Source organism: Leptodactylus fuscus, chromosome 1 (genome assembly GCF_031893055.1).
Source record: "Leptodactylus fuscus isolate aLepFus1 chromosome 1, aLepFus1.hap2, whole genome shotgun sequence".
NCBI classification, from domain to species: Eukaryota; Metazoa; Chordata; class Amphibia; order Anura; family Leptodactylidae; genus Leptodactylus; species Leptodactylus fuscus.
In genome coordinates, this window is record NC_134265.1 from 170,008,721 (window position 1) to 170,017,504 (window position 8,784).

Genomic DNA, 8,784 nt, shown 5'->3' on the forward strand with positions numbered 1-8,784 from the left:
AAGGGATTCTACCATTAAAATCACATCTTTTTTTTAATGTCTTCTCCACGCCACCGATCGGTAAGTAAGCGTCCATTTTCAGTAAAATCGCAGCGTTTTACAGTAGTTGCAAAGTGGTTGGGATTCATGTGAATCTCATGACTAGAGTTGAGCGAGTACGCACGCATTGAAATGAATGGAAGCACCTGGTGCTTCCGGTTTGACGGCAGCCGGCCACTTAACCCCCCGCGTGCCGGCTGCGTGCATTGATTTCAATGCGTGCGTGCTGTTCGGATCGGCTGATCCGAACAGTACTCGCTCAACTCTACTCATGACCACTTTATGGACAAAAATCGCAGCGCGGACACACTGCGATTTCCAAAACTGTCACAGTTTTCAAAATCGAAGCATGTCAATTGTGTCTATAGAAACGCTGGCGGCTTTCCCGTAGATATAATTGTAACAGAAAATCCACAGAGGAAAACTCCATGAACTTTCTGTTCAAAGTGCTGCGGGAATAACCGCGATGCGTTCACGCCGCGGTTATTCTCGCATCGCTTTAGCGCAGTGTTTCCGGCCTAAAGGTATGTTCACACAGAGTTTTTTTACAGGCTGAAAGAATCTACTTTAGGAATTAGGACATTTTTTTTTTATTGCGTTTTTCGTTGTTTTTTTGTTTTTTTTTTTTGCTCCAGCAGCCTGGATGGACCTGGGACCTTTAAAAAAATACGTGTGGTGTTTGATGTGGTTTTTGCAAAAACCACGTCACATTTTTTCCGCCTCCCATTGATTTCAATGGGTTTTTCAAGGTGGAATCTACCTGAAAATAGGTCATGTCACTTTTTCCCCCTCTAGCTTAAAAAATCATCTAGAGGAAAAAAACTGCTAATGAATCCCATTGAAATGGATGTGAAGGCGTTTTTTGAGGCACATTCCACGTCAAAATCTGCCTACAAAAAACTCTATGTGAACATTGCGGATATAGTGTAGCATAATGTAAACAGATTGTGCATTGTTTGCTGTTTGCACTATAAATCCCAGAATGATAGTGAAGACCCCAATATGGACCCATGTGGATCGTACAAACCATCTATACTTTTGAGTAGCTCCCTCCACTTGCTCACTGAGGCTTTGTCTCACCTAAATCAGCCAATTATTACAGAAGAACTAGCAGGGATCATTTTGTGTCTTCCGAAGGGTAAGTTCACCAGGCACCTGTTTGTCTTCCCCCTTATACAGTATGACAACACTATTTAATGGTTTCCTTAAAGGGGTTGCCCAGGCTAAACTTTTAAATTTTAAATACATTTGGGGCAGTGAAAACTAAAAAAATACTTACCTGTCCCAGTTGCTCCATTGTCATCCCGTGGGTCCTTGTTCATTTGCATTTCAGGCTCTCTTCCAGCATTGTGCTGGAGCCGCTAAGTGGCCTCAGTGGTCACATGACCACTGAGGCCAGTCAGCGGCCTCAAGAAAAGGACCCGTGATGTCACAGTTAGTGACCTCCAGGCCCTTTGCTGATTGGCCTCAGCGGACATGTGACAGTTAAGACCAATCAGCGGCTTCAACACAACGCTGGTAGGTTCCACAGGAGCAGATGACACGGGAGGTGCGGGAGGATATCGGAGCAACGGGAACAGGTGAGTATGCTTTTTTTTTCACTGCCCCCAGCTTATATGCACAGCTATCTCTATCCTTTGTATCGGCACCTTAGGGGCTCTGCCAATGAGACATGGCACATTAAAACTATTTCAGCAAAATCTGCTTTTCAAATCCCCAATGTCTCTCCTTCCCTTCTGTGCTCTGCCATGTGCCCAAAGGTCAGTTTACACCCACATGTGGGTTATTTCTGTGCTCAGGAGAAATTGCATAACAGAATGTGAGATGCATTTCCTCCTTTGACTCTTTGTGAATATGTTAATTTTAGGGCTATATGAATGTAGTATAAAAAAAAATGAAATGTCTAAATTTCTCCTCCATATTGTTTTAATTCCCGTGAAATACTTTAACAAACTTCCCAAATGCTGTTTTCAATTATTTGAGGGGTGCAGTTTTGAAAATGGGGTGATTCATGGGGGTTTATAATATATAGGCCTTTATAATACCCTTCAGAACTGAAGTGGTTCCTAAAAAATTTGTTTGGGAAATTTTCTTGTAAATCTAGAAAATTGCTATTACACTTGTAAGATTTATCATTTCCAAAATAAATTAATTTTATTTTAAAATTAGATTTTTATCGAGGAATTTTTTTTTTTTTCAAAATACAAGAAAAGCAAAATAACAGCGGGCCAAAGGGAGGAAAGACGAAAACCTGTGGCCGAATTGGGCCGTACAGTACTATACGTCAAGTACAATAATCCAAACAACCTCTGATCTAATATAGACACTCAGGAGCATACACAATGGTTACAAAAGCATGAACAGTAGTCCTATCAGTTCCCGAGTGGCAGCCAATAATATTCTGAACAGGGCCTGGGGCAAGATAAGGGGGTGGGGGGGAAGTGAAGAGAGGGACAGGAAAGGCAGTGGAAGAATAGGACAGGGAGGAAAACAAACATTGTTAAAAGTAAAAACAAATTTGGCATAATAAAGTGAATAAGTATCTAAGAGCAAAAAAAACAAAAAAAAACAAAAACACCACATGTTCAGAGCAGAATGGTGCAATTCAAATGGGAATGGCAATGATAAGGAAATCAGTATACACATAACAATTGGAGTACCAACAATAATAATAGTATTATTGTTGGTACTCCAAAATAAATTAAACGACAATTAAAAGATGATGCCAGTATAAAGCAGAGATATGGTAGATAATATTTATCAATGTATTTGGTTAATAAGACTATCTGTTTGAAAAGCAAAGCATTTCACATTTTTAAAATTGCAATATTCTTTAGTATTTTATTTTTATAAATAAATAAATACAAAAATCTTGAAGAGTGTTTACCACTAACGTGAAGTACAATGTGTCACAAAAAACAATCTCAAATTTATTTGTGTAAGTTAAAGCATCTCAAAGTTATTGCCATATAAAGTGACACATGTCGGTTTTGAAAAATGAGGCCTGGTCCTTAAGGGGTTAAATATAATCTCTACAGGTAAATGTATTATAAAATCCATCATACACACCATGTGACATTGCTGGGTGCATGACCTCATAGACACCCTGTGACATCACAATGGGTATAGAATGTGTAAAGTTCTCAACATCAGCCATCTTGTGTCACTAGAGCTTGACAGCTTGAAGCAGACAGATGTACAGGTAAGTAGCTCTTCACTTAGTGCTGACTCCTTTACACATCGTGTTGTTGGGAGGAGGAGGGAGGGTCTGAAATTTAAGAAAAAAGCAAGGGTCGTGAAAAAGGCAATCACAGCCCACTTACTTGACCTTCTAAATGAACAGTCCAGTTAAATCGTGTGCCAAATACTTTAGAATGGAGGAAGCACGGATATTACGCCCATCGGCTTGGGGTGTGTTCAAGAGAAACAACAAAGAAAGGGATCCAGCTCCACTCCAAGAAATTCCTTAAAACATAGCCTTTATTTGCACCAATTTAAAATCCAACACATGTTGCAAGCACTACTGCTGTCATGATGTTTCCATCCTACTGGGAAAAGCCACCAGCTGACACGTTTCGAGGATAACAGGTCCTCTTAGTTGTAGCCAGGCTGGTCTCTTTTCCCAGTAGGATGGAAACATCATGACAGCAGTAGTGCTTGCAACAAAAAAAACCTAAAATGTGTCTAGTCCTGGATCAGAAATTGGCCCAGTACTGAAGTGGTTAATAGCCCCCTGCATATTACTACTGCCACCCAAATGCTGGTGTGAGTACTGCAACTCCGATTCACTTGAGAGCAACAATAATATGCAGAGGAAATGCATAAGGGTCTTCACTTTCACTGAAAAAAGCAGGTACCCGTGGAAACCCACAGGCCCCAATAGACTATAAAGGGAGCTGTCAGGTTTCTGCCTGAAAAGGGCAGAAAACACGCAGAGAAAAGCGCTGCTTGCAGTGCTTTTTCTCCGTATTTTTAAGCGGGTTCGGGGACGGAAACCCCAAACAGAGTTCAAGCGTTAGTGTAAACCCAGTCTTAGGGGGCGATCACACTACCGTCAGTGTCCGACAGGTAGTGTCCGATCCTAGTGTCCGTTCAAAATCTCGCACGGACATTAGGAGCGGACACTAGCTGTGTCCATGGCACTTGTCATTCATTTAAATGGCGATCCTTCACTGTCCGCATGTAAAGATGTCTGACTTTTCAAGCGGACAGTAAAAAACCTACATGTTGGGTTTTTCTGTCCGCTTGAAAAGTCGGACATCTTTACATGCGGACAGTGAAGGAAGGGCACGGAGTGCAAAAGAACGCACCCAATCGCCATTTAAATGAATGACAGGTGTCACAGGCACAGCTAGTGTCCGCTCCTAATGTCCGTGCCAGATTTTGAATGGACACTAGGAGCGGACACTACCTGTCGGACACTGAGTGTGAACCCAGCCTTAGTTATAAAGCATGGAGAACAGAGCAAATGTTACAATGTAAAATGAATAGACGAATTGGTGTTTCCCATTTCACTCCTCATAAAGAGTTAATAGAAGTGAATGAGTTAGTAATATGTATATTATACTGCAATACAGCAATGTCTATAGAAATAGGCCTTAGTGCTAAAACACTGGCTGGTACTGAAGGGGTTAAATCCTCAGGCTGCATGAGTCACCATGGTAACTGCAGCCACAGCCAATAGGATTGCAGGACAGGAATTTGAAAACTCAGTTGTCTGCAGTCAGTTAGTAGATGAGAGAAGCCGGACGTCCACGTGTCCACTCTGGTAAGTGACCGGGATCCATGAGAGAAGCCGGACGTCCACGTGTCCACTCTGGTAAGTGACCGGGATCTATGAGAGAAGCCGGACGTCCACGTGTCCACTCTGGTAAGTGACCGGGATCCATGAGAGAAGCCGGACGTCCACGTGTCCACTCTGGTAAGTGACCGGGATCCATGAGAGAAGCCGGACGTCCACGTGTCCACTCTGGTAAGTGACCGGGATCTATGAGAGAAGCCGGACGTCCACGTGTCCACTCTGGTAAGTGACCGGGATCTATGAGAGAAGCCGGACGTCCACGTGTCCACTCTGGTAAGTGACCGGGATCTATGAGAGAAGCCGGACGTCCACGTGTCCACTCTGGTAAGTGACCGGGATCTATGAGAGAAGCCGGACGTCCACGTGTCCACTCTGGTAAGTGACCGGGATCGAATCCTAACACTGAAGATCTTAAGACATGACCAATCATTACACAGACTGTATTACAGATAACACTAGGGGGCGACTGTTAGTAACTGACCAGTATTAGTCTCTGTTCACATGAGCTTCTCTCTACCATTTATATAACAGATAAGAGACATTTCCATTAATGTCTCAGTCATTATTAATAGGATTTCTTCCCTTGTCCAATAACATCAGTTGTCATCAGTTATCTCCGCTCAGTCAGGTTTGGGATGTTATAGGGCAGGCAGAAGAGCGCACTCAGCTTTGCTATACTACATAGGTATAACAGTGAGAACCTGACGTCCTGATCTTATATTTCTACCATTACAACCAATGACATCTGTCCTGCCTTCTATTTCCATCCATTAGGAACACAAGTCATAGTCTGTCTACATTTAATACATGTGGTAGGAAATGCTCTCAGCACATACACCATATATGTCTATGGGGGACAGATAAAGCATGGCTGCCGTATACTTGTAGTCAGTTTATAGACAGTAGGATTATTTCTACAGTGTAGTAAAGTGCAGCCAGCAGGTACTATGTACACTGTGCAATATGGATTTTTACAATGGTGGCTGATGGGTAATCTATGCACCTGTGAGACAACCAGTTTCAAGGGTTAGAGACAGCCACTAGATGTTTATATTAGAAGTATTTCCAGACATGTGTCACACAAATGCCACAAACGCAATGTGAGCAGAGCCTTACCACTAGTCGCATGGTGCACATTTATAGCTTTTTTCCCTATATGTGAATTATTACTTCTATCATAGACTTTGTTTGTAGCTGACTTACATGGTTTTATCTTTGTTGCTACACAGGACAAAGAACAAGAATTGCATCAGAAGAATTCAGGTAGTATATATGTAATGTCTGTGTAAGTGGTGTCCAGTTGTTGGAGAGGAGGAGTCGACGTCGATGGAGAGGAGTAGGAGTATAGAATTGAGAGGTAAGAGTGATGGTCGATGGAGAGGAGTAGGAGTATAGAAATGAGAGGTAAGAGTGATGGACGATGGAGAGGAGTCATTGTTGGAGGAGAGGAGAGGTGGAGTCGTCGTTGATGGAGAGGAGTAGGAGTATAGAAATAAGAGGTAATAGTGATGGTCGATGGAGAGAAGTCATCGTTGATAGAGTGGAGGAGAGGAAAGGAGGAGATGGATGGAGAAGAGGAGAGAAGAGGAGTCGTTGATGAAGAGGAGTCGTCATTGATGGAGAGGAGAGGTGGAGTCGTCAGTGGAGGAGAGGAGTCGTCATCGATGGAGAGGCCTAGGAGTATAGAAATGAGAGGTAACAGTGATGGTCGATGGAGAGGAGCTGTCATTGATGAAGAGGAGAGGTGGAGTCATCGATGGAGGAGAGGAGTCATTGTCGATAGAGAGGAGTAGGAGTATAGAAATGAGAGGTAAGAGTGATGGTTGATGGAGAGGAGTAGGAGTATAGAAATGAGAGGTAAGAGTAATGTTCGATAGAGAGGAGTCGTCGTTGATGGAGAGGAGAGGTGGAGTCGATGATGAAGAGGAGGAGTGTCGTCAATGGAGAAGAGTAGGAGTATAGAAATGAGAGGTAAAAGTGATGGTCGATGGAGAGCAGCCGTTGTTGATGGAGAGGAGAGGTGGAGTCGTCGATGGAGGAGAGGAGTCATCATCAATGGAAAGGAGTAGGAGTATAGAAATGAGAGGTAAGAGTGATGTTCGATAGAGAGGAGTCGTCGATGGAGAGGAGAGGAGTAATCAGCGATGGAGAGGAGGTGTTGTCCATGGAGATGAGAGGAGGAGTCATCGATGGAGAGGAGTAGTCATCCATGGAGAGGAGAAGATGAGTTTTTGATGGAGAGGAGGATTTGTTGATGGAGAGGAGCAGTTGTCGATGGAGAGGAGGAAAGAAGGAGTCGTTGATGGAGAGGAGTCGTCGATGATGGAGAGGAGAGGTGGAGTCGTTGATGGAGGAGAGGAGTCATCGTCGATGGAGAGGAGTAGTAGTATAGAAATGAGAGGTAAGAGTGATGGGTCGATGGAGAGGAGTCGTCGATGATGAAGAGGAGGAGAGGAAAGGAAGGAGTCATCGATGGAAGAGCGGAGTTGTCGTCGATGGAGAAGAGTAGGAGTATAGAAATGAGAGGTAAGAGTGATGGTCGATGGAGAGGAGTAGAAGTATAGAAATGAGAGGTAAGAGTGATGGTCAATGGAGAGGAGTAGGAGTATAGAAAGGGTAAGGTAAGAGTGATGGTCGCTGGAGAGCAGCCGTTGTTGATGGAGAGGAGAGGTGAAGTCGTCGATGGAGGAGAGGAGTCATCATCAATGGAAAGGAGCAGTATAGAAATGAGAGGTAAGAGTGATGATCAATAGAGAGGAGTCGTTGATGGAGAGGAGAGGAGTAATCAGCGATGGAGAGGAGGTGTCGTCCATGGAGATGAGAGGAGTAGTCATCCATGGAGAGGAGAGGATAAGTTTTTGATGGAGAGGAGGATTTGTCGATGGAGAGGACAAAAGAAGGAGTCGTCGATGGAGAGGAGGAGAGGAGTCGTTGATGGAGAGGAGTCGTCGATGATGGAGAGGAGAGGTGGAGTCGTTGATGGAGGAGAGGAGTCATCGTCGATGGAGAGGAGTAGTAGTATAGAAATGAGAGGTAAGAGTGATGGTCGATGGAGAGGACAAAAGAAGGAGTCGTCGATGGAGAGGAGGAGTCGTTGATGGAGAGGAGTCGTCGATGATGGAGAGGAGAGGTGGAGTCGTTAATGGAGGAGAGGAGTCATCGTCGATGGAGAGGAGTAGTAGTACAGAAATTAGAGGTAAGAGTGATGGGTCGATGGAGAGGAGTTGTCGATGATGGAGAGGAGAGGTGGAGTCGTTGATGGAGAGGAGTCGTCGATGATGGAGAGGAGAGGTGGAGTCGTTGATGGAGGAGAGGAGTCATCGTCGATGGAGAGGAGTAGTAGTATAGAAATGAGAGGTAAGAGTGATGGGTCGATGGAGAGGAGTCGTCGATGATGAAGAGGAGGAGAGGAAAGGAGGAGTCATCGATGGAAGAGCGGAGTTGTCGTCGATGGAGAAAAGTAGGAGTATAGAAATGAGAGGTAAGAGTGATGGTCGATGGAGAGGACAAAAGAAGGAGTCGTCGATGGAGAGGAGGAGTCGTTGATGATGGAGAGGAGAGGTGGAGTCGTTAATGGAGGAGAGGAGTCATTGTCGATGGAGAGGAGTAGTAGTACAGAAATGAGAGGTAAGAGTGATGTTCGATAGAGAGGAGTCGTCGATGGAGAGGAGAGGAGTAATCGGCGATGGAGAGGAGGTGTCGTACATGGAAAGGAGAGGATAAGTTTTTGATGGAGAGGAGGATTTGTCGATGGATAGGAGCAAAGGAGTCGTCGATAGAGAGGAGTAGGAGTATGGAAATGAGAGGTAAGAGTGATGGTTGATGGAGAGGAGTAGGAGTATAGAAATGAGAGGTAAGAGTAATGTTCGATAGAGAGGAGTCATCGTTGATGGAGAGGAGAGGTGGAGTTGTTGATGGAGCAGAGGCGTCGTCGTCGATGGAGA